The 26,430-nt window shown below is 47.4% G+C and overlaps 1 pseudogene; it reads left to right on the plus strand.

The window, feature by feature from the left end:
• LOC147092639 (NACHT, LRR and PYD domains-containing protein 3-like) overlaps positions 1–22,296 on the plus strand; it is a 326,912-nt pseudogene extending 304,616 nt beyond the window's left edge.
• The last annotated feature ends 4,134 nt before the right edge of the window (positions 22,297–26,430 follow it).

Here is a 26,430-nt window from a genome sequence, read left to right on the forward strand (position 1 = left end):
GTGCAGTTCTGGTCGCCACACTATAGGAGGGATATGATTGCATTGGAGAGGGTGCAGAGGAGATTCACCAGGATGTTACCTGGGCTGGAGCACTTCAGCTATGAAGAGAGACTGGACAGGCTGGGGTTGTTTTCCTTAGAGCAAAGAAAGCTGAGGGGCGACCTCATTGAGGTGTACAAAATTATGAGGTGCATAGATAGGGTAGATAGAAAGGAACTTTTCCCCTTAGTAGAGCGGTCAATAACCAGGGGGCATAGATTCAAGGTAAGGGGCAGGACGTTTAGAGGGGATTTGAGGAAAAACTTTTTCACCCAGAGGGTGGTTGGAATCTGGAACTCACTGCCTGAAAGTGTGGTAGAAGCAGGTACCCTCACAACATTCAAGAAGCATTTAGATGAGCACTTGAAATGCCATAGCATACAAGGCTATGGACCAAGTGCTGGAAAATGAGATTAGAATAGACAGCGCTTGATGGCTGGCGCGGACACGATGGACCGAAGGGCCTCTTTCTGTGCTGTATAACTCTGACTCTATGATATCCTATACCCTATTTCCCAGTAAATATTAGAATCAAGTGAGGATTTGAAACAGTTCTCAGCCACTAAGTGAGTTTTAATTTCTATCGAAACTGCGAATTAAATCTTGCGTTGTTTTACTGAATAGTGAGGTGGTTTTGAGAAGTTCTTTTTATGTCAATACACCTAATACTGAGAACCACTTTCTGTCTGTTCTAATTGAAGATGTTCAACAGAAACACAAGGAAACACTCCGGGTACAAACTGAGACACTGAGAGTGAACACTATCCTAATAAAGGAGAAGGTTAAGGTTTTTCAGCTGGTTGATCGATACGCTGAGCTATCGGTCATTTCTACTGTTCAAGATCGGACACTTGTAGAACATGAACTGCTGGCAAGAGGCCGAGACCATGAAGAGTGGAGAGAGAAACATCTCCGGAGAGAGCTGGAAAAAATCCGAACTGATCAATTGTTCCAGAGCAGTTTTTCCCACAGAAAATCCAAATGTGGGAGTTCAGGAGCAGTGAGCGGAGTCCCGGGGATTGGAAAAACAACAATGGTACAAAAGATTGTTCATGACTGGGCCACTGGGAAAATATTCCCACACTTTCAATTTGTTTTCAGTTTCAAATTCCACGATTTGAACGCTATTAACTGTAGAATAAACCTGAGGAATCTGATACTGGATCTGTATCCTTACTTTGGGAATATTCTGGGAGAGCTCTGGAAAAACCCAGAGGGATTGCTGTTTATATTCGATGGTTTGGATGAATTCAAGGGCAGCATCGATTTTGCTGACAATCGGAGAAATACAGAATCGCAGCACGTGCACAGATCCCGAAGACTGGTGTGAAGTGTCTGACATTGTGTGCAGTTTAATACAGCACAAGCTGCTCCCAGGATGTTCAGTGCTGGTGATCAGCCGCCCCACTGCGTTATATTTATTGGAAAAGGCTGAGATTAGTGTCTGGGCTGAAATCCTGGGATTTGTTGGTGAAGAACGGAAGGAATATTTCAACAAGTTTTTTGATGATCAGACGGTGGCTGCAGCTGTTTTCAAACACGTGGAGGAGAACGAGATCCTGTACACCATGTGCTACAACCCTTCCTACTGCTTGATCCTCGGTCTGTCACTGGGTCCCTTCTTTACACAAAGCGACAGGAAACAGCAGCGAGTTCCCAAGACCATCACCCAACTATATTCCTACTATATTTACAACATTCTGAAAAACCATGGCCGAGAGATTGAAAGCCCCCGTGATGTGTTATTGAAGCTTGGTGAGATGGCCTTCACAGGGGTCTCCGAGAAGAAGATTGTGTTTAGAAATGGAGATTTGATCAAGCACAATCTGCAACCTTCCCAGTTCCTGTCTGGGTTCATGATGGAACTTTTGGAGAGAGATGATTCTGCCCAGAGCGTTGTGTACACATTCCAGCACCTCACTATCCAAGAGTTTGTAGCCGCACTCGCAGAATTCCTCATTCCTGATCCCGGGGACATCTGTAAACTCCTCCGTGAAACCCACAGCATGGAAGATGGGCGATTTGAGATATTTCTCCGATTTGCTGCTGGTCTCTCCTCCCCACAGGCAGCTCGGCCCCTGGAGGAGTTTCTGGGTCCTTTTCTTCATCAAACCACCTGCCGAGTGATTGACTGGGTGAAGGAGAAGATTGAAGGACAGATTGGAGACACAGAGTAAAACTGGTAAAAGGAACCTCCTGAACACATTCCACTACCTGTTTGAGTCTCAGAATAAAGCACTGGCTTGGAAAACAGTGGGATCCGTGCAATCACTTACATTTACTGGATTGCGACTGACCCCGATTGACTGTGCGGTCCTGTCTCATGTCATTGGACTCTGTGATACAATAAATCACCTCGATATCGTAGGATGCTCCATTCAGTGTGAAGGACTCCAGCGGTTGGGACCCGTACTGCACAAATGCCAGAGTCTGAGGTAACTTTATTTGTCTCTAACTGTTGGGTGAATTGTAGAACAGTCACGGATTGTGTGGTTGCTCCGTAATGAAGGGAAACAAACAGTTCAGTTAAACCAGATTGAAGGAGATTCGACAGAAACATGACCAATAAGAGGATCGCTCAGTAATTCCCTAAGGACTGGAGAATCTAAAATGGATCCTTGTGAACAAGTAGGGATTTTACAGTCTTTGTCGGATCAGCAAATACAGGTCACTGAGAGTCTGATAATTTAATTACAATAAGTCATATTTAATAAGGTTGGACAATGGAAGGTAAACGTAAAATATAGTCCAGCAGTAAAGATAAAATTAAGTAAAAATATATTCCACATCCACCATTTCAACTAGAAACAGGAGAGAAACCCGAGATTAAATCACTAACAGTTCGATATTTACTCCAATACCGTGCAGGGTGTGTCTTGTCCAGGGGGAAGTTTCCTGGATTGGGAATAGTGGGGAATCTGGAATTGTTTCAGCTGTAAATATTTACAATTATTCGCAATCCTAAACATTAAGACAAGAATGTTATTCAGGATCTTAAATCTGCCTGCAAAAAGGTTCCAATCTAACGGGTTGTGCGGTATGATCCCCAGAGTACAGACACACACCGGCCAGCAGTGGGGCCTCGCACACAGCGGGCAGCTCCTGTGTAAACCGGGTCAGTAAACCCGGGAATTCCCCATAATCCGCCCCCTGTGTGTGAGGCCCCGCTCGGGGAGGGAACTTCCGAAAATTCCCCAAAAACTGTCGGGCCACTTACATATGAAATAATTGTAGAGTGTCGAAATCTCGACTCTGCGTAAGACTCTAAAACACAAGCAGTACCGTCAGATTGTTAGTTTAATTTTTACTTGCACAAGGGGAGAGCTGCCTGGACAAAGGCTAGGCCAACGTCTCCAAGGAACATCAGCGAATGCAGCATATTTATACACTCAAACAAGCAAACGTTCCATAAATCTATATATATAAAGGAATCGATCTGTCTGTCTGTCCTTCTGTCTGTCCTCGGGTGTGCGTCTGTCCGGCTATGCGCTCGAAAGTTATACGGCGTGCCTACGCGCGCGTTACCTCCGAAGAAAGCTTACGCTTCCGGGACGCTCGTAAGCATATTTACTTTTCGGTCGGACGAAAATTGCTCGCGCCTTATGCAAAAAACCTTCAAAATTAAACTCATTATCTGCTAGCATTGATTGACTGACGTCAAGTTTCGACCAATCCTGTGCCGTCACGATTGACCAATCCTACAGTACGGTCCCCTGATGGTTGGCCAATCGGCGTGTGTGAGTGTGGGTGGGACTAATCGTTTTCATCTCGGGGATCTGGCAGCCATTGTTTCACTGCCATGAATTCAGCTTCCAGCTCAAACTACTTTGATCATCCAGCTTTGAAAAAGTTAGTATCTCTTTTAAAAATAACATAAGATTTACCAAAAACGTTTTATAAGTACTTTCACTTTCATCTTTCAAGGTATTAAAAGGTAGAAATGTTGCCCGGCAGCAGATTCACAAAGGGACACAGACAGGGCCTGAAAGCCTGGTACTCGATTTAAAATGTTGCCCGGCAGCAGATTCACAGAGGGACACAGAGAGACCCCAAAGCCTGGCACTCGATTTAAACTGCCCAGTCCAAAACAGCCCTGGCAAAGCCGGGCTCACCCAGCCCAAAACAGCCCTGGCAAAGCCGGGCTCCCCCAGCTAGTCATGTATAATGGTATTGTATCATTTTAAACAAATTAAGAGTTTGCACCAGGACAATGAAATGGTCAGCAGGACAGAAATATCTCAAGACAAGGTTAGTTAATCATATATTCTGTCAGGAGGTTCGGTCTGATTCTTGTTACCAAAATGATTGACTTACTTATGTCTGATCATCTTGTTACCAAGATGATCAGCTTACTCAATAGTCTTGAGTTTATCTATTCTATAGCCTTATGCCTCCCTTGTGCTAGTGAGTCAATTATAGCTGTTATCACAGATCAATGTGGGTGGGTATTATGAAAGATCTCTTGACACATTTGCTTTTTTTCTTGCTTTAGCTACAACCTAAGCAAGTTTGTTCTTTTACTTGGCCATTTTATTCTACCCAGCATGCTAAGTATAATGTCAATTTCCACATTCCCCCCTTTTGTCCTAACTAGGACAATAATCTAATCAGATCTGGATTTTTCGGAGCCTTTCTAACTCCATGGCTTCTGCCTTTTCTGAAGCAGCGGTGGTTCCAGCTATCATCATGGTGGTGACTGTTCCCCTAGCATAAGTGTAAGATATATACAAAAAGGTGTTTACATGCAATTCGGGCATTGCAGGTATTATAAGTGTCACAAGGAAACATAGTCCTAATGTCCATTTCCATTTACTGATGGGGTTGGCGATTCCTCTTCCTCGGGTTCTGGGGCTCTTTTGCAGTGCGAGGCGTGGATCTATGTTGGTCTCTCTTTCACCTTTACCGCAGTGTTGGTGGTTAACAGGATCTGGAACGGACCCGCAAATCTTGGGTGAAGGCTACTCTTTCTCTTGAACACCTTTATGTAGACGAACTCGCCGGGCTCCAAGCTATGGCATCTTCCTTCGGCAGGGTCAACTTGGGCTTCTTTTACCTGCGAATGGAAACTAGAAATACATTTTGTTAGAGCAATGCAATAGTTTAGCATATTTTGTTCCATTTTGTGAATGTCCATTTGTTTAGCAGTAAACGGTGCGGAAAAAGGCAATCATTGGGGACGTCCCATGATGATTTCATGTGGTGATAATCCTGTTGTTCTGTTTGTTGCTGACCGCATTACCATCAATGCTAGGGGTAACAGTTCGACCCATTTGAGCCCAGTCTCATCACATAGCTTAGCTAACTTATTTTTCAACATTCCATTATATCGCTCCACCAGCCCAGCTGACTGTGGATGATAGCTGCAGTGAAAATGCTGATTGATTTGCAAAGCCTTACACATCTCTCGCATAATTGTCCCAGTAAAATGTGACCCATTGTCACTCGGGAGTTGTACAGGTATACCGAATCGTGGTACAATTTCCTTCAACAAATGTTTAGCGACAGTAACAGCGTCATTCTTTTTACATGGAAAAGCTTCAACCCATTTAGAAAACACATCTATAATAACTAATACATACTTAAAACCCATACATGCGGACAATTTAATAAAATCCATTTGCAAATTCACAAAAGGCCCTGTTGGATTTGGGTGGGAGGGAGACTGTACCTTCTCCGTTTTTCCCAGATTCATCGTCTGACAGGTAGTACACTTTTCACTCATTTGTTTTGCAATTGCCGAACTACCCGGTGCGTACCATGTCTGTGCGATATAGTCTGCCATCCCCCCTTTGCCCGCATGTGTGAAAGTATGAACACAGCGGGCATTCCATGGGAGCAGAGATCTGGGTGCCACCACGCGGCTGTCGTGAACCCACACTCCCTCGGGTGTTTTATCACATTGATCTTGTGCCCAAGGCTAACACCTCCTCAGTACTGGCCTGTGACTGAAAGGCCAATACACCATCCATTGTGGGTGGCAAATCAACGGGTTTTGTGTGTTTAAGAACATAGGCTGACACTTGGGAACCTGTATCTGACAAAGCAGCACCTTTTGCAGCCCTGTCATTGCCCAATGCAATTTGGTCCTGATTGCCTGTGTGTGCTTGACATTTAATGATAGCAATTTTACGTGGACCCTGGACGGCACGTAAAAGATTGTCAACTTGTTCTGCATTCTTGATCGTTGAGCCTACGGAGGTCAAGTAACCCCTAAATTTCCAGATCTGCCCATAATCATGGGCAACTCCAAAGGCATACCTTGAATCTGTATAAATATTAACAGTTTTGTCTGTGGCCAAGATACATGCTCTTGTGAGCGCGAATAGTTCTGCATGTTGTGCTGAAAAGGAGTTTGGCAACGGCATTGCCTCTACAGTTGAATTGTCCGTCGTGATGGCATAGCCAGTGCGGGAAGTACCTTTGTCATCTCGGAGGGCTGAGCCGTCGACGAAATATATTAAAGCTGGATTTTCTAGCTGTGTTTCACTTAAGTCCACTCGGGGTTTGGTGACCAGCTGGGTTACCGTCTCACAGCAGTGGGGTGTGCCATCCTCAATGGTCGGGAGGAGCGTAGCTGGATTTAGGGTTGCGCATCGCTTTATGGTCAAGTTTGAATTGGACAGTAATTCTACCTCGTACCTAATGGTAGGTGCTGAGTGGCACATTTAGTTAACAGCACCTCGACAGAGTGTGGGACACGTAGTACTGTATGATGATTTAGAGTCACAGTTTATGCTTGTTGTACAGCATAGTAAGCGGCGGCGAGTGTGGGCAGGCATCCTGGCAGACCTCTGGCTACTGGGTCCAATTGGGTACTGAAATAGGCGATGGGTCGCTGATTGTCTCCATGGTTTTGGGTGAGGACTGATTGAGCAAAGACTGACTTGTGGTGGACGAACAGATGAAACGGCTTCTCGTAATCAGGGAGCCCCAGGGCAGGCACAGAAACTAGGGCCTGTTTGAGTGAGGCAAAAGCGTTGTTTGCCTTCTGGTTCCAGACCAAGGGATCGTCCTCTGAGGGTATGGAGATGCCTAGAAGTGGCCATACTAGCTCTGCATAGCCAACAATCCACTGTCTACAATATCCTGGCATGCCCAGGAAGTGCTTCATTTCCCTCTTGGTGGTGGGCAATGGGGCTGAGCAAATCGCCTGCACTCTATCTTGGGCCAATTGACGAGTGTCACGGATCAGTTCGTGCCCCAAATATCGGACCCTTTTTGACACAAACTGCAATTTTGATTTTCAGAAATCACAGAAACCACACAGTGCAGATAGAGGCCATTTCGGCCCATCGAGCCTGCACCGACACATATCCCACCCGATCCCCGTAACCCCTACACCAACACATATCCCACCCTATCCCCGTAACCCCACGTATTTAATCCCCCTAACACTAAGGGTCAATTTATCATAGCCAATCAACCTAACCCGCACATCTTTGGACTGTGGGAGGAAACCGGAGCACCCGGAGTAAACCCACGCAAACACGGGGAGAATGTGCAAACTCCACACAGACAGTCGCCCGAGGCCGGATTCGAACCCGGGTCCCTGGCGCTGTGAGGCAACAGTGCTAACCACTATGCCACCGTGCTGCCTTATTTTGAGACCTTATGGCCTTTTTGGGCCAAAGCCTGTAGCAATATCAATATCAATGAGTCAGTTTCACAGGTTTGCTTATCGGGTGAAGCCAATAGCAAGTCATCTACATATTGGACGAGGGTTGAGCCTGCCAGCAATACAACATCTTCTAAGTCCTTTTTCAGACATTGGGAGAAAATTGTTGGGCTCTCAGTATAACCTTGTGGGAGTCTTGTCCATGTATACTGAGTTCCCTTGAATGTGAAGGCGAATAGGAACTGTGAGTCCTGATGAATTGGAATAGAAAAGAAGGCCGAACATAGGTCGATGACCGTGTAGTACAGTGATCCCATGGGGATACTTGTTAAAATAATTGCAGGGTTTGGCACCACTGGATAGATGGGAAAAACGGACTCATTCACTGCTCGAAGGTCCTGTACAAGCCGCCATTTATCACTATTGGCTTTCTGGACTGGGAAGATAGGGGTGTTGCAGGGACTTCTTGTTTGTATTATAATGCCCTGGTCAAGTAAGGACTTGATTACTGGTTCAATGCCTTGTTCTGCTGCTTGGGAGAGAGGATATTGTGCCTTTCTTGGGAGTGGGACTACAGGATTGAGGGTAACCTTGTAGGGCTGTGCAGTTAACATCTTTCCAACCTCATTGGGGTGGCGAGACCATACTTGCTTGGGGATTTGACTCAGAAGTTTCTCTACTTCTGGTAGGAGTGGGAAGTTATGGATGTCCAACACACTTGCCTCAAATTTGCCTTCGAACAGCAGGCTTGTCTGCAATTCCACCCCGTATCCCTGCTTTTCTTCATACTGGACCAAGGCACCCTAAGGCACTTGCCACTCTTTTTCTATTCCTAGTCCTCCCAATCTTTTAACCATTGGTCCCAAGTCCCTTGGTGCATGTCCTTGTGCCACCGCTAGGGTGCAATGTGGTTTACTGTCTTTTTCTTTAAACAGGTCCCATGCTTCCATGGGTAAAAGAACAGTGGCGGCTATGCCTTCGGGACCAATTAAAATTTTCGAAATTTTCAGCAAATATCTGTGTTGTAGAATGGGCTTATAATATCTTTTGTGGTATTTGTCCATTCCTGTCTCACCATAAAAGGCTGTGCAGTGAAGCTCTGTATGCCAATGGTCCAAATGCAATTCTTTCTGGTATTCGGACACCGATCTAAGGACAAATTGGAGGGAGCCTATAATAGTTGACAATGTTTTGCTAAGACCATCTTCACAAATCTGCCATGCGTATAGGACCGGGGACAATTTGATCTGTAGTGGGTACATACCACATCTGTCTACGGGAACATGGACTTCAAGTCCTTTTTCAGAGCAAACAATCGTTGCCTTCATTTTGCATAATACATCTCTTCCTAATAGATTCACTGGTACTTCTTGAGACAGTAAAAAAGTATGTTGATTCCTGTAATTATCTACTTGCACATTGAGGGGTTCTGACCAAGTCATGGTCTGAGTAACTCCTGACAATCCTACGCAACTGGCACTACTGGCTGTACACGGAATTCCTTCTGCATATTGTTTTGTCAACACTGAATTGGTGGCTCCCGTATCTACCAGAAAAGGAATTTATTTTCCCTCCATATTTATTATTAAGGTGGGCTCTTCTGTCATATTGGTTGAAACTGCAGGCAATCGTACTAGGGGTAAATAGCTTTTGGGCAATCAGTGGGTCAGGTCCCAGGCGTCATGCTGAATAGGGTAAATTTAAACTTTGTTCACTTGATTCTGGGTAGCATTTTGTGCTCCCCATGGGTTGTGGACTGAAAAATTCGCTTGAGGGTGGGTGTGAGCCTGCGCTTGGGTAGAACCGTTTCCCTGGGTAAATTCATTACCTTGTCCCCCATTTCGTTGTAATTGCCAGTTTTGCTGTTGTTGGCGTGGTGGGCAAGGGCAATTGGCTTTCCAATGTCCCATTTGTCCACAATTATAGCAGCTTGTACTTCCCCCACCTTTGTTCCACTGACCCCCTCGTCCCATACCTCCTATTTCTACCTCCGAATCCTCTTTTGTTTCCGAAACCTCGGCCCCTTCCCCTATTTTGCTGGGGATACTGCTGGCCTTGGTAATACATGGTGGGTTCAGTGGTTTGTTCCATAAGAACTCTGACCTTATTCTTAGATTCGGAATTTCTTTCCTGTAAGTTTTTCAATATGGCCACCAACTCTGGGAGGTTTTTCTGTCTCCATCCCAGGCAAACCAATTTTAGAGGGTCTTTTAATTCTGGTCCAAGGCCATTCACTAATGCGTTGACCATGGGTGCTCCTTGGGATTCTTTTGGCAATCCCGAATGTTGGGCCATTATTACCTCCAATCTTTCTACATAATTTTCTATATCCTCATCCTTTTTCTGGGTTGTTTCCATAATTTTTGCCCAATTAGTCTTCTTTGGGAATTTAGCATGCATTGCGGCCCAACAGTTATTCCAGAAATTAGCATCGGGCATGGTAGTAGGACCTGGGTTTTGTGACCCTCGATGGTCCCTAAATCCTTTAAACCCACCGTCCCCTTCCTCAAAAGCCTGAAATTTTGAGTCTTTCATCCAGACTTTAAACAATTGTTCTGCATCCAGAATACTTGGTTCATGACAGAACAATGGTCTTTAGTTGGTCTATGGATTTTTCTAGGTCTAATCGGGGATCTGGGAGCCCAACTACCATGGCTCTAAGTTCAGCAGCAGTCCATGGTCTATGGACCCATATCGGGTCTCCACCAGCTGGGTTGTTGTTAGGAAAGTACCAAAGAGGGTACATACTGGTGGGTGTTGATGTGGACGGATCATCGGACCCTTGACTACGAGTGTAGGCAGCCGGGCCGTCCCCCCTTTCGCCATTTGCCTGTGGTTGAGGGTTTTGTGTTTCATCATTACCTACTGTGGGTGTGGGTGGTAGAGCCGGCAATCTATCATTGTTACCAACAAGGGGGTTATTATTATCAGGTGGTGCTGCGTAAGGTGGAGGCAGGGGTGGATACCTCGGCCAATCATCATCTACTTCATCCCTTTCCTCTGCAGCCCAACGAGGGGCAGCGGGCTTGTTTCTTTGTGCCCTTCTTAGTACCATTTGTTTTTGGATACATACGTCCCCTTTACTTTCTTCAACTCGCTTTTTTTCTCACTACGTCCTGTGTTACTAGCTTCAATACTTCATTCGCGTATTTTCTCAGCTTCCCGTTTCCAATCTCCAAATGCCGACCAGTTTACTTTCTTTCTACCACTTCTCCCTGAGTCCCTTTCTAAGAGACACCCCTCGAGACACGTTATTCGGTCTAGATTAAATGTACCATCCGGTGGGAATGGCCTTTTCCCCTTTTTGGTCCATTTTACCCATTTGGGTAAGTCATCTATTGATGTCTGACCACAATTCTGGAGCATGTAACAGGCAGGTGTGCCTTGTTCTGGTATTTTACTTGCTCTGGCTCCCATTTTTATTGGTTGCGATCCCCTGATCACTTTTTACTCTTTACCAATTTAAGTGTTTCTAAGACCCAACCTCACTGTTGAATCCCCTGTTATGTTTTTCCAAGAGCTCACAGACAATAGTAGCACAATAATGCAAAGCTAAAAAATATTAGAGATGACAAAAATTGCAGAAACCCAGAGGGGTATACAGATCAAAATACTTATACTCTAACTAAACAAATAGCCAATTCTCCATCTGCGTTGTACGCCCCTACAGACTGAGTCCTTAACAGTAAAAGTTATTACTTTAAAATCCTGTCTTTCAAGGACGAGTATCCCTTTTTACTTTTCCTCTATTTCAAGGATATCTCTCCCTTTCTTTCAAGGTTAATCGTTTCTTTCCTTCAAGAAACAGGGACCTCTACAGACGTCTCTTCTTACCTTCCTTTCAACAATCTGCCCGGCCTGTTTTCAGGGTTCAGGTTTTCGAAATCTGTCTCCCTTTTCTGTCAAGCTGAAAGAGGAAGTGATAACAAAAATTTTCAACTCAACCCTGAAATGAGTCTTAACAGGTCGCAGTACTCCCGCCGAGACAAACAGATTACACTACTGTACTTGTCCAAAGAGGAACCCCTTTGGTGACTAAGCGCCACTGATAACTGGCCAGTTAGGGTCCATTCTTAGAGAGTCATTGGCCTAGAAATTGAGTGGGCTTTGCGCCCATTTTGCGGCGCTAGAGGTCATTGCGCTGGACTTACAGCCGGTTCAGAAATTCCCTGGGGCCCTACCATCGGCGGTAGACCGGTTGCGCTGCGCCGGCACCGATGATGTCATCGGTGTGCGCAGCGTCCCGGTTGCCGTCGTGACGGGCCCCAGCGCCGAAATTGAGTTGCGGCCGCCTCGCCCGTGGCAGCCGCAACTAAGACTCTGGCAACCGAGTCTTACAGGAGTTTGCGCCGGCGCATTAAGGTCGCGCGGCAGCCGGCCGCTTTCCCGCCGGCCGCCTGCCCGCACCTCCCTCCCCGGACTCCTCCACCCCCCCCCCGCGGAACAGATGCTTCTGGGCTGCGAGCCCGGCACTTCCCCGAGGTGCCAGGCTCATTTTTGTGAAGATTTTACCGGCCAGCGGGCGGGTGCAGGCAGCTCCTCCTTAACTGAAGGAGGAGGCCTGCACTTCCCGAGCCTGCCGCACCGCATCGGGCGCCGCAGCGCCGGAATAGCGCCGCAATGCGGCAGGTAGCGCCCATTTTCAGGCGCAAACACCCTTCAGTAGCGCCGGCAGCCGTTTGGGCGCGGCGCTACTGAATTTTTGGCGCGCGCAGGGGGACTTAGCGCCGGCGCTAACTTTCCGGCGCTAAAGCCCTGGCGCGGCGCCAACTGAATTTCTAGGCCATTGTGTTTTTCTCCGTTTACTCACCGGTAGGTAGTAAGCAATCTCGGTGGAACCTCCAAGTTTTACTGTCGAAATCTCGACTCCGAGTAAGACTCTAAAACACAAGCAGTACCGTCAGATTGTTAGTTAAATTTTTACTTGCACAAGGGGAGTGCTGCCTGGACAAAGGCTAGGCCAACGTCTCCAAGGAACATCAGCAAATGCAGCATATTTATACACTCGAACAAGCAAACGTTCCATAAATCATGTATAATGGTATTGTATCATTTTAAACAAATTAAGAGTTTCCACCAGGACAATCAAATGGTCAGCAGGACAGAAATATCTCCAGACAAGGTTAGTTAATCATATATTCTGTCAGGAGGTTCGGTCTGATTCTTGTTACCAAAATGATTGACTTACTTATGTCTGATCATCTTGTTACCAAGATGATCAGCTTACTCAATAGTCTTGAGTTTATCTATTCTATAGCCTTATGCCTCCCTTGTGCTAGTGAGTTAATTATAGCTGTTATCACAGATCAATGTGGGTGGGTATTATGAAAGATCTCTTGACACATTTGCTTTTTTTCTTGCTTTAGCTACAACCTAAGCAAGTTTGTTCTTTTACTTGGCCATTTTATTCTACCCAGCATGCTAAGTATAATGTCAATTTCCACAGGAGCCAGTTTAATGCGGAATAAAGTGAGAGACTCCCCTGCCCTATAAACTAGGAGCACAGGGACATTTAAAACTTGTAATGGGACAGAATAAACTCTCGTTACATAAAATCCTGGGGACGAATTTTACAGCAGCAGTTAGCGCCATTTCACAATATAACTGACCCCGAGATATTATACAGGTTAATATAATGCACCAATTATAAATCACCGCTTTATCATTTGAATTGGCACAATTCGTTAGCTGAAATGAAGTAAGTTTCTCCAAACATGACGGGGCCGGTCACTGAGCTCCAGGAGGGTAATTCTGATCATCAGGGAATGAGACCGGACTGAGGGACATTTAAAGGCTTCACACAGATGGCACTTTATTTAATAAATACATTTACTGACTGTCCCTGAATATATGGGGAGTTGGACAGTGTCACGTTCATTCCCAGTGAGACTCGGGATTTTCCAGGTAGTCAGCGGCCACGATTGGTGGCAGGTCGGGTGGGAAAATAGAATTATTCCCCAGTGGGTCGGGACCTCACTGTCAACGTGCCGCCACGCGCCTTTCCCAAATGTCGGGTCTGTCAGCGCTGAGCAGACCTGACATGCAGTGGTGGGGGAGTCAATTCAGGTCATTATGACCTTTTTAACAGAAGATTAACAACTATTTTCAGCTCACCTTCAGAGTTTACCAGATCGCCCAGGTGGTCCACGCTGCTTCGGGATCACATCGGGTAAACCGGGCGGGAGTTGAATGGCCATGGAATCATCTCATTACTTGACAGCTGGAAATGTGCTACAAAAGCTTCCATCTCACAGCTGTTCACTTTCCAAGCTCACAAGTTGTTTCTTCCTGCATTTGGAAGACAGATCGAGCTTTATGCAGGTTGCAAGTGTTTGGAACAACTATCCAGTACCCCCTCACTGCAACAACTCTTTCGCCTTTGACAGATCGCTTCTGTCATCTCAAGTTCACCTGTCATCTATTACATCAGCATGGATACGGTTTATACTGTCTCACCTTTGTCCTCAGCATCTGGCCACGATCGCCCCCAGCACTAGGCACACCAGCAGCACCAACAGCCGCACCAACAACCACACCAACCATCTCCGCAATCACTGGATGCTGCACAGCACAGTGGGCATCAACACCCGTCCACAGTGCTGACCGGGTTGCCAGAGATGGCCTCACCATGGCTAGATTCATTTCACTGGCCCTGCATGCCCTGGATGCCACATGACGCACCAGGTTGACACCACCCCACACCTGCAACATAAAGCATCCCTACAATGCCCGAGTCATTTCTTTCATACTCATCAACATTGTGGAGAATACCGTTATGTCTCACCATTCACTGCAACTCACTGAGCCAGATCCAAAGGTGCACAAAAATCACTCGAAGAACGGAAAGTGTTGAGAATAAAGATTTCAATGTTTGACACCAGATTAACAGAAACTTCACGTGAACATTGGCTAAAACAGACAAGTGCCTTCCCTTGTGTGTTAGTTGTTATGATTGGACTAGGATGAGGGAGAGTGAGAGGGGTGGTTAGTGAGATGGGGATGTGATAATATAGATAGAGAGGGATGGGTGGAGGTGCAAGGTAAGTTGGTGTGAGTAAGAATATGCAGGAGAAAGGCAGGGAAGGCAGAGTGTTGGGGATGTGATGAGTGGCACAGCAGGATGAGGTTGAGTGTGGCTTTACAGTAACGTTTCATGATCTACTGAGATCATTGAAAGGTTTGCACCACTGCAGCCTGGTCCTCCTGACGACATCCCTGCTTGTGTCCTCCTGTGATATGTGCAACCAGGCTGTGCTGATCTCTTCCGTACATTGGAAGTGGAGAGAACCTTCCTGCGTGCTGTGCCTCCCTCCATAAGCATATGACGTCCCCTTCGGCGGGAAACGTGATGACGTCAGCGGTAGAGGGCGGGACCAGCCAGTTCTCGTGTGGATTGAAAGAGAAAAGACCTGTTTTGAGCTTCTCCTGTAGTTTCTTGTTTTGTAAAGTTCTTAGACAATAAATTCAGTTTGTTAACTTCCAGTAAGTTATAGATTCTTTGTTGGGAGTGCAGAGACTCCTACATTGGTGACCCCGATTCCTCGCGATCGTTTTTCGCGGTGAACGCCGAACACAGGCCAGTGATGGAGGCCAACGCAGTGGCCTTGAAGCTCCCCCAATTCTGGGAACAACAGGCAGCCTCTTGGTTTGTGCAAGCCGAGGCGCAATTTGAGCTCCTCAACATCGTTCAGGATCAGGCCAGATATCTCCAAGTGGTCTCCGCCCTTGAGAGCTCGACGGCGTCGAGAATCATCAGCCTGCTGGAGAGTGCTCCGACTGCTGACAAGTATGTCGCCATCAAGACACGATTGCTGCAGGTATTTGGTCTCACCAAAGCGGAGCGCGCTCGCCGTTTACTGGCTCTACCAGGGTTAGGAGACTCCAAACCCTCGGAAATGATGAGACATATGCTGACTCTCCTGGGGTCCGAGCCCCAGTGCTTTCTGTTTCGCGAACTGTTCCTTGCTCACACAGGCGTCCCTCGCCCGAGCAGAAACCGCAGACTGCGTCGCGCTCGCCGAAGAGGCGGATAAGATTTACGCGGTCCGGCAACAATACTGCGCCCTCGCGCAACGCCCCGCCATGAAAAGCCCGGCTCCGACAAAGGCACCTCCGACGACCTCTGCTACTACCACGCTCGTTTCGGCCCGAAGGCCCGCTGCTGCCGCTCGCCGTGCACTTTCATTACCAGACCGTCGAATAGACCGCCGCGGGTCATGCACGCCGGTCCCAGTACTTCCCCCGCTGCCGCGATGGTGATCGGTGCTTCCGGGAATCTCACCTACGTAACCGACTCCATCTCCGGCCGTCGTTTTCTATGCGACACGGGGGCGAAATGCAGCATACTGCCCGCCTCGGTCATAGACCTTCGCTCCGGCAGCCGTGGGCCCCCTATGCAAGCGGGCAACAGGGGTTCGATCCGCACTTGCGGGAAGCGCCTCGTCCGAGTATGTTTCGGTGGACAGTTTTTCAGCTGGAATTTCATCACCGCTCAAATCTCACAGGCCCTGTTGGGTGCTGACTTTTTAGGCGCCAACAGCCTGTTGGTGGACGTGAAAAATCGACGCCTCGTTTGCGCCGCCACGCTCGACGATATTTCGGGGAAGCGCAGCACGGCTGCGTCACACAGATTTCATGTGCGCGGCCGCAGCCCGACGATTTCACCCGGCTCCTCGAGGATTTCCCCGAGCTGACGAAGCCCAACTTTTCGGCTCCGACCGTCAAGCATAGGGTGGAGCACCATATTTCGACTACCGGCTCATCCGTTTAAGCCAGGGCGCGACGTTTAGAGCCCAGTAAGCTAGCGGCAGCAAAGGCGGAGTTCGCCGTGATGGAAAAAATGGGGATCACCCATCGGTCCAGTAGCCCCTGGTCCTCCCCGCTCCACATCGTCCCCAAGCCCGGCAGGGGATGGCGGCCCTGTGGGGATTATCGCCGCCTCAACGACATAATGACGCCCGACCGCTACCCCATCCCCCATATACAGGACTTCTCAGCACATTTGGCGGGGACGTCCATCTTCTCCAAAATCAACCTCGTCCGTGGTTACCATCAGGTGCCTGTGCACCCTCAAGATGTCGAAAAGACAGCGGTAATTACCCCCTTTGGACTCTTTGAATTCCTGCGAATGTCTTTTGGGCTTAAAAACGCGGCACAGGCATTTCAGCGCCTCATGGATTCAGTCCTGCGGGACCTTGACTTTCTGTTTGTTTATTTGGATGATATTCTGGTTGCCAGCACCTCCAAGGAGGAGCACCTTCGGGTCCTTTTCAGACGGCTTCAGCAGCACAGCCTCATCGTTAACTCGGACAAATGCCATTTCAGCCTATCGCAACTGGATTTCCTGGGCCACCGCATAACCCCCACGGGGGCAACGCCACTTCGGGTCAAGGCGGAGGCAATTGCAGCGTTCCCGAAACCGAAATCCGTGAAAGCTTTACAGGAGTTCCTGGGGATGGTTAACTTCTATCATCGTTTCATCCCCAGGGCTGCGCAGCTCATGCGTCCTCTATATGAGGCCCTCAGAGGCTCGACGGGAAAGGACCCTGTGGTTTGGTCACAGGACATGGTTCGTGCTTTCGAGGAGACGAAAGACGCACTCGCCAATGCGACCATGTTAGCACACCCCCTGCCGGGAGCCACCATCGCTCTCACGATGGACGCGTCAGACTACGCGGTGGGGGGCGTCCAGGAGCAGTGGGTCGATGGCGCGTGGCAACCCCTGGCCTTTTTCAGCCGCCAGCTACAACGGCATGAACGCCGGTACAGTACTTTCGATCGAGAACTGTTGGCTTTGTTTTTGGCCATCCGCCATTTCCGTTTCCTCCTCGAAGGACGACGCTTCATCGCGTTTGTCGAGCACAAGCCATTGCTGTTCGCAATGGCCAAGTCTGTGGAACCATGGTCGGCACGGCAGCTGACGTACATATCGGAGTTCACCACCGACATCCGACATGTGGCCGGTAAGGACAACGTCATCACCGATTGCCTATCCCGCACCACCGTCTAATTGGGCATTGACTACGCACAGATGGCGGTTGACCAAGCAGACGACCCGGAGACCCAGGGTTTTCGTTCGGTTCCAAACAGCCTCCAGCCGTGGGATGTGCCTTACCATTCTGCAGGTACCACTCTGCTCTGCGACGTTTCGCTGGGTGCACCCCATCCGATCGTCCCGTCTAAATGGCGTCATACGATTTTCGATGCCTTAAACGGCCTATTGCTCCCTGGGGTGCGGGCATCGCAAAAACTGCTGGTCTCCAAATTCGTATGGAGGGAAATACGCAAGGACGTCAGGGACTGGGCGAACACTTGTGTTGTTTGCCAACGGTTCAAGGTGCAGCGCCATGTCAGAGCTCCGCTCGCCACCTTCGAGGTCCCGGAACGGCGATTTGATCATATTCACATCAACTTAGTTGGACCACTCCCACCTTCCCGGGGCTTTACGTACCTTTTGACAATGGTGGATCGCACCACGAGGTGGCCGGAGGCAGTTCCCCTGACGTCCACCACATCTGCAGACGTTGCTTGAGCTTTTGTTTCGTCCTGGGTAGCCCGTTTTGGTGTCCCTGCGGACATTTCGTCGGATCGGGGGCCGCAATTTTCGTCCGAACTGTGGAACGAGGTGATTTCCGTGTTGGGCGTTAAACTTCACTGCACTATGGCCTATCACCCACAGGCGAACGGCTTGTGCGAGCGGTTCCACCGCTCCTTGAAGGCGTCGCTCAGGGCCAGCCTGCTGGATGCATCCTGGGTCAACAAACTACCGTGGGTGATGTTTGGACTCCGCACGGCGCCGAAGGAAGATCTCCAGTCGTCGGCGGTGGAGATGGTTTACGGGCAACTGCTTCGAGTCCCAGATGAACTCCTGCCGTTACCTACATAACCATGGTCCGCGGCAACACAAAAAGAGACCCTCCGGGATGCGGCCTGCTGTTTCCGCCCAGTTCCGACCTCACGGCACGGTTTGCTTTCGTCCAACGTCCCGGGCGAGTTGTCGAAAGCCAAGTTCGTGTTTGTGCGCCAGGACGGACATCGTACCCCGCTCGCACCGCCGTATGCCGGACCCTTCAAAGTTTTGCAGGCAGGGGACAAGAGTTTCATGATTGACGTCGGGGGCAAACCGGATCACATCTTTGTCGATCGCCTCAAGCCTGCGCACCTGGACCTCGAACGACCGGTTGAGCTGGCGCAGCCTCCGCGCTGCGGCCGGCCGCCGGCCGCTACCACACCTGACACCGCTGTACCGCCGACCAGTTTGCCGCCTGCTCAGCGTTTTCCCCTCCGGGAATTTCGGAGTAGGTCCAACAGACTTGTCCGACCTCCTCAGCGATTGACTCTTTTCGTTAAAGACAATTCTGGGGAGGGCGTATGTGGCAAAACCACTAAGTGACTTACATAATTGTCTGTAACCAATGTTATTACCTCTAGCATTAATTGTCTGTAACCAATGTTATTGCCTTTCAAGTTGGCTCTGGTTAAACAGAGCTAGATCGACAACATCGCGATCTGACACGATGACGTCATCACGTGGGTCACGTGACGTCCCCTTCGGCGGGAAACGTCATGACGTCAGAGGTAGAGGGTGGGACCAGCCAGTCCTCGTGTGGATAGAAAGAGAAAAGACCTGTTTTGAGCTTCTCCTGTAGTTTCTTCTTTTGTAAAGTTCTTAGTCAATAAATTCAGTTTGTTAACTTCCAGTAAGTTATAGATTCTTTGTTAGGAGTGCAGAGACTCCTACAACATCACAATGGTCAAACTCAATGTGCGTGTCATCAAATGATGTCATCAAACCCGCTTCCTCCAATTCTCCAGAGCGAGGCCGAAACCAGCCACTGACCCCGGCCGCACCCGACCCGCCACCGGCCCCACCCGACCCCGGCCTCACCCGACCCGCACCTGACCTGCCTAGGGAGGGAAATCGCGGGGGGAAACCGGGTTATTAATGTTCTGAAGTACTTTCAGTGATTGCTGTAACATGGAAGAGAGAAAATTATATCAGATCCGGGCTTTGATTCAGTTTGTTTCTCTCTCTCTTTCTGTTTAGACTGAACGGCAATAAAATGGGCGATTCAGGAGTGAAACTACTGGCTGCGGCTCTGAGGAACCCGGACTGTAAAATACAGAAACTGTGGTAAGTACCAGACTGTGAGAGATTGTGTTTATAATAACTGGATGCCTGACACTGTACATTATTATTAGTATCAGTAATAGTGTTATTAATAAACACTGGGGATTTACTCTGATTCCTGTTATTTCTCTCTCTGATCCCCAGCCTGGATGATGTCGGTCTCACAGATTCCTGTGCCGAGGATCTCGTTCCGCTCTCAGTACAAACCGGTCACTGACGGTTCTGGACCTGAGTAATAATAAACTAGGAGATTCAGGAGTGAAGCTACTGTCTGCAGCTCTGAGGAACCCGGACTGTAAAATACAGAAACTGTGGTAAGAACCAGACTGTGAGAGATTGTGTTTATAATAATTGTATGTCTGATACTGTAAATCACTATTAGTGTCAGTAATAGTGTTATTAATAAACACTGGGGATTTACTCTGTTTCCTGTTATTTCTCTCTCTCTCTCATCCCCAGGCTGGAGGATGTCGGTCTCACAGATTCATGTGCCGAGGATCTCGCCTCCGCTCTCAGTACAAACCGGTCACTGACGGCTCTGGACCTGGGATCAAACTCCTTCACAGACCGATCTGTCCCCGGACTCCGCCACCTCATATTGATCTGCGGGAGTCTGGAGTGGATCGCATGAGTGTTTCTGTTAATGCTTAATGTAATAAATAAAATATAAATGTGATTCAGACACTTTATTGAGTCATATTTGTCTGTAATTGTTATTGAAATATTAACCCCAGCCTTCCTGTTATTAACACAGCTGTTCAATCTGTTTATTTCCTGTTTAATCTTTAATCTGTTTCAGGCTGAGGGAGAATCGGTTCAGTTCAACCGGACAGAGATTCCTGAGGTCTCTGCAGGGAACAAGATGCGGACTGAGTGTGACAGTGTGAACATTTCAATTGATGACATCACTGCTCTCATTATTTGACCATTTTTGACCGATGATTGATTTTAATTTAATTTAAGGGTTTCCAGCTCGAGCTGAGCGAGCGTCATCTCCCATTGTGAGGTCAGAGGCCCAGCCACAGGGTCCCAAGACTCAGCCGCCCGGCCCCACAGCGCTGCTTCTGCAGGATATCCGGGGCTGAATGTTCCCCAATGGGGCACTGGGGAATAACAAGTGTCCCTGTGTACAGTGTGTGAGTCTCCCAGTGAGGAGTCAGACTCTGTACCAAGTGTCCCTGTGTACAGTGTGTGAGTCTCCCAGTGAGGAGTCAGACTCTGTAACAAGTGTCCATCTGTACAGTGTGTCTCTCTCCCAGTGAGGAGTCAGACTCTGTATCAAGTGTCCCTGTGTACAGTGTGTCTCTCTCCCAGTGAGGAGTCAGACTCTGTAACAAGTGTCCCTGTGTACAGTGTGTGTCTCTCCCAGTGAGGAGTCAGACTCTGTACCAAGTGTCCCTGTGTACAGTGTGTGTCTCTCCCAGTGAGGAGTCGGACTCCATAAAAGTGTCCCTGTGTACAGTGTGTGTCTCTCCCAGTGAACAGTCGGACTCCGTAACAAATGTCCCTGTGTACAGTATGGGTCTCTGCCAGTGAGGAGTCGGACTCTGTAACAAGTGTCCCTGTGTACAGTGTGTGTCTCTCCCAGTGAGCAGTCGAACTCCGTAACAAATGTCCCTGTGTAGTGTGTGTCTCTCCCAGTGAGGAGTCGGACTCCATAACAAATGCCCCTGTGTACAATGTGTCTCTCTCCCAGTGAGCAGTCGGACTCCGTAACAAGTGTCCCTGTGTACAGTGTGTCTCTCTCCCAGTGAGGAGTCAGACTCTGTAACAAGTGTCCATCTGTACAGTGTGTCTCTCTCCCAGTGAGGAGTCAGACTCTGTATCAAGTGTCCCTGTGTACAGTGTGTGTCTCTCCCAGTGAGGAGTCGGACTCCATAAAAGTGTCCCTGTGTACAGTGTGTGTCTCTCCCAGTGAACAGTCGGACTCCGTAACAAATGTCCCTGTGTACAGTGTGTGTCTCTCCCAGTGAGCAGTCGAACTCCGTAACAAATGTCCCTGTGTAGTGTGTGTCTCTCCCAGTGAGGAGTCGGACTCCATAACAAATGCCCCTGTGTACAATGTGTCTCTCTCCCAGTGAGCAGTCAGACTCCGTAACAAGTGTCCATGTGTACAGTGTGTGTCTCTCCCAGTGAGGAGTCGGACTCTGTAACAAGTGTCCCTACAACACTCCGAGACCTCTCCACTCATCTGACCTGTTGCACATCCTCGATTTTTGTTGCTCCACATTGGAGCCATGCATTCAGCTGCCAAGGCCCTAAACTCTGGAATTCCCTCCCTAAACCTCTTCGCAGCTCTACCTCTCCTCCTCCATTTAACGCTTGTTAAAACCTACCAGTTGCACAGAGCTTTGGGCCATCTCTCCTAAAATCTCTTTATCTGGCTCAGTGTCAAATTGTGTCTGCTAATTGCCTTGTGTCGTTTCATTGCATTAAAGCCGCTATATAAATGCAAGTTATTGTTGTTGTCCCTGTGTTGTGTTAATAAAACTCCACCACTTACTTCAGCTCACGCCTGGTCTCCTCGTTATTTTCATTAACTGGCTTCATTGTTGTAATATATTAAATAAAGATTTCTCTAAAGTACATCCCACCTTCTCCCACTCTGGAGGAGGCCTCGGTCGGTCTCTGGACGAGGTCTTGGTCAGTCGGCTGGGGAGGAAGTCTGACAGTAAAAGCTGCTGTGGGAGCTTTGCATTCTTCTAAATTCACTGCACTCAAATCAAGACAAGATAGGTGGCAGGCAGTAAGATCACACAGCATTGCAGTCTGGAATTAAATCAGTATGAGAGAGACATGTGAAATCAAGACAACATGCAGAAAAATCAAAACAGGAAATGCTGTAAATACTCAGCCGGTCAGGCAGCATCTATGGAGAGCGAGAAACAGCGTTAATATTTTAGGTCGATTAACTTTCGTCGGAACCTTGACAGAATCTGAAGAAAGGACATCGACCTGGAACATTAACTCTGTTTCCCTCTGCACAGATGCTGCTTGGCCTGCTGAGTATTTCCAGCATTTTCTGTTTTTATTTCCCATTTCCAGCATCAGCAGTATTTTGCTTTTGATGCAGAATAGAAAACCTGCATCTAGGCTGCAAAATGAAAAGATAAGATGCTGAAAAGTGTCTTTTTGCTTTTAAACTGCCAAACGCTGCAGAGCAATGAGAGAAATGATTTATTTCATTGCTGACAGTGTTGTGTGGCAATTTTGCAGGCTGGCGTGTGTGTGTGTAATTGTGTGTATGTGTAAGTGTGTAATTGTGTGTGTATGCAGAGCTTGTCTGTGTTCAAGTTACCTGCTGTGTGCATTGGTATTGCATCTCATGTCTGACAAAAACAAAGTATACACCGTTTGATCATACTGATTTAATTCCAGACTGCAATGCTGTGGGATCTTACTTTGCCTTTCTTTCAAGACTTTTGTAAAAAGTCAGGCTACATATATACATCAAGACAATTGATATTTTCTGGACTGGCCATTCTGGGGGAATGTTTGTGGGGTGTTTCAGAGCATATCCTGCTGTGGGATCTTACTCACCCTTTAAGCCAAACCCAAACAGACAAGACTTTTGTAAAAACAAAGTATATATTTTTTTTAAATGTTTTCAGAATAATCTATTTGATGTTTTTCAGGACTGGGCTTTATTGGGGAATGTGTTTGGGTATTTTCAGAGCAAAAGCTGCTGTGGGATCATTCCATTCATTATATTCTATTCCACACAAATCACAGACAGGCAGACGTTTAGTTAACAAAAGTAAAGTAGATATTATTTATCCCTGATCATATTTCCTTGTTTTCACCCTGCCGGTCTTTCATTTTCTCATGGGGACCCGGATTTCTGCGGCCTTGGCTTCACTTCTTCCTGTTGGATTTTCTTCATCAAACATGGACAAAGAGCCAGGAAGGGACATCATCAAAAATAGACACTCCCAGGCTGCACCCCTTTCAAAATGGATGTGTGTATGTGAGTGTGAGATTCTGCAAATTGCAGAGTCTGAGTGTGTTTCATGTTAGTGTAAATTTTAGTTCAATGTGGTTGGAAGGGAGACTATGTAAGTGGCAGACAATGATAGCAAAAGAGACATGAAATCAAAAGGCAAGTTGCAGAATAGAAAGCCTTTTTCTGTAGGCCACAAAGTGAAAAGAAAAGATACCGAATAGTGTCTTTTTGGTTTTAATCTTCCAACACGGCAATCATCCCTCTGCAGGCTGGCCAGGGTGTGAGTGTGTGTGAGAGAGAGGGCAAAAGCTGGTGTTTGTGTGAGATGTAGTCCGCTGTCTTATTACCTGCCGTTGCTGTATTAAACCCTATTGATTTCATTCTGGCCTGGTCCACATATAATGCTGCTGTGTATCATTTCACTGCACTTTATTTCATTTCACTTTACTTTCAGACTTCGGATATGATGTGATTGAGATCACGGAAACATGGCTCCAGGGTGACCAAGGCTGGGAACTCAACATCTAGGGGTATTCAATCTTCAGGAAAGATAGGCAAACAGGAAAAGGAGGTGGGGTAGCATTGCTGGTTAAAGAGGGGATTAACACAATTGAATGGAAGGATATTAGCTCTGATGATGTGGAATCTGTATGGGTAGAACTGAGAAATACCAAGGGGCAGAAAACGTTAGTGGGAGTGGTAGACAGACCTCAAAACAGTAATGCGGAGGTTGAGGATTGCATTAAACGGGAAATTAGAGACGCGTGCAATAAGGGCACAGCAGTTATCTTAGGTGACCTTAATCTACATATAGATTGGGCTAACCAAATTAGTAACAATACTGTGGACGAGGAGTTCCTGGAGTGTATACGAGATGGTTTCCTGGACCAATATGTCGAGGAAACAACTAGAGATCAGGCCATCTTAGACTGGGTATTATGTAATGAGAAAGGATTAATTAGCAATCTTGTGTGAGGCCCCTTGGGTCGCAGGGATCATACTATGATAGAATTCTTCATTAAGATGGAGAGTGAAGTAGTTGACTCAAAGACTAGGGTCCTGAATTTAAATAAAGGAAACTACAATGGTATGAGGCGCGAGTTGGGTAGGATTGATTGGGGAATGTTACTCAAAGGGTTGACGGTGGATAGGCAATGGCAAACATTCAAAGATCGCATGGATGAACTACAGAATTTGTTCATCCCTGTTTGGCATAAAAATAAAACAAAAAAGGTGACTCAACCGTGGCTAACAAGGGAAATTAGTGCTAGCATAAGAACCAAAGAGAAGACATATAAATTGGACAGAAAAAGCAGTAAACCTGAGGATTGGGAGCAGTTTATGATTCAGCAAAGGAGGACAAAGGGATTAATTAAGAGGGGGAAAATAGAGTATGAGACTAAGCTTGCAGGGAACATAAAAACTGACTGTAAAAGCTTTTATCGATATGTGAAGAGAAATAGATTGGTGAAGTCAAGCGTAGGTCCCTTGCAGTCAGAATCAGGGGAATTTATAATGGGGAAAAAAGAAATGGCGGACCAATTAAATACATACTTTGCTTCTGTCTTCACGAAGGAGGGCACAAATAACCTCCCAGAGATGTCGGGGAATATAGGATCTAATGAGAGGGAGGAACTGAAAGAAATCAGTATTTGTAGGGAAATGGTGTTTTTGAAATTGACGGGATTGAAGGCCAATAAATCCCCAGGGCCTGATAATCTACATCCTAGGGTACTTAAGGAAATGGCCCTAGAAATAGTAGATGCACTGCTGGTCATCTTCCAAAATTCGATAGACTCTGGAACAGTTCCCAGGGATTGGAAGGTAGCTAATGTTACCCCACTATTCAAAAAAGGTGGTAGAGTGCAAACAGGGAATTATAGACCGGTAAGCCTGACATCGGTAGTGGGGAAAATGCTAGAGTCCATTATAAAAGATACAATAGCGGAGCACTTGGAAAACAGTGACAGGATCAGACAAAGTCAACATGGATTTACAAAAGGTAAATCGTGCTTGACTAATCTACTGCAATTTTTTGAGGATGTAACTGGTAGAATAGATAAGGGAGAACCAGTGGATGTGGTGTGTTTATACTTTCAGAAGGCTTTCGATAAGGTCCCGCATAAGAGATTAGCATGTAAAGTTAAGGCACATGTGATTGGGGGCAAGGTACTGACTTGGATAAAGAACTGGTTGACAGAAAGGAAGCAAAGAGTTGGAATAAACGGCTCTTTTTCTGAGTGGCAGGCAGTGACTAGTGGGGTAGCGCAGGGATCGGTCCTAGGACCCCAGCTATTCACAATATATTTATGAATGATCTAGACGAGGGAACTAGATGTAATATCTCCAAGTTTGCAGACGACACAAAGCTGGGTGAGCGTGTGTGCTGTGAGGAGGATGCCGAGTAACTCCAGTATGATTTGGACAGGTTGGGTGATTGGGCAGAATCATGGCAGATGCAGTACAATGTGGATATATGCGAGGTTATCCACTTTGGTGGCAAAAACAGGAAGGCAGATTATTATCTGAACGGCAATAGATTGGGAGAAGGGGGATGTGCAACGAGACCTGGGTGTCCTTGAGCACCAGTCACTGAAGGTAAGCATGCAAGTGCAGCAGGTGGTTAAGAAGGCAAATGGCACGTTGGCCTTCGTAGCGCGAGGATTCGAGTACAAGAACAAGGATGTCTTGCTGCAGTTGTAC

This window comes from Somniosus microcephalus, unplaced genomic scaffold, assembly GCF_052327205.1.
Source record: "Somniosus microcephalus isolate GS21.2 unplaced genomic scaffold, FLI_Smic_1.0 unresolved_chr2, whole genome shotgun sequence".
Lineage (NCBI taxonomy): Eukaryota > Metazoa > Chordata > Chondrichthyes > Squaliformes > Somniosidae > Somniosus > Somniosus microcephalus.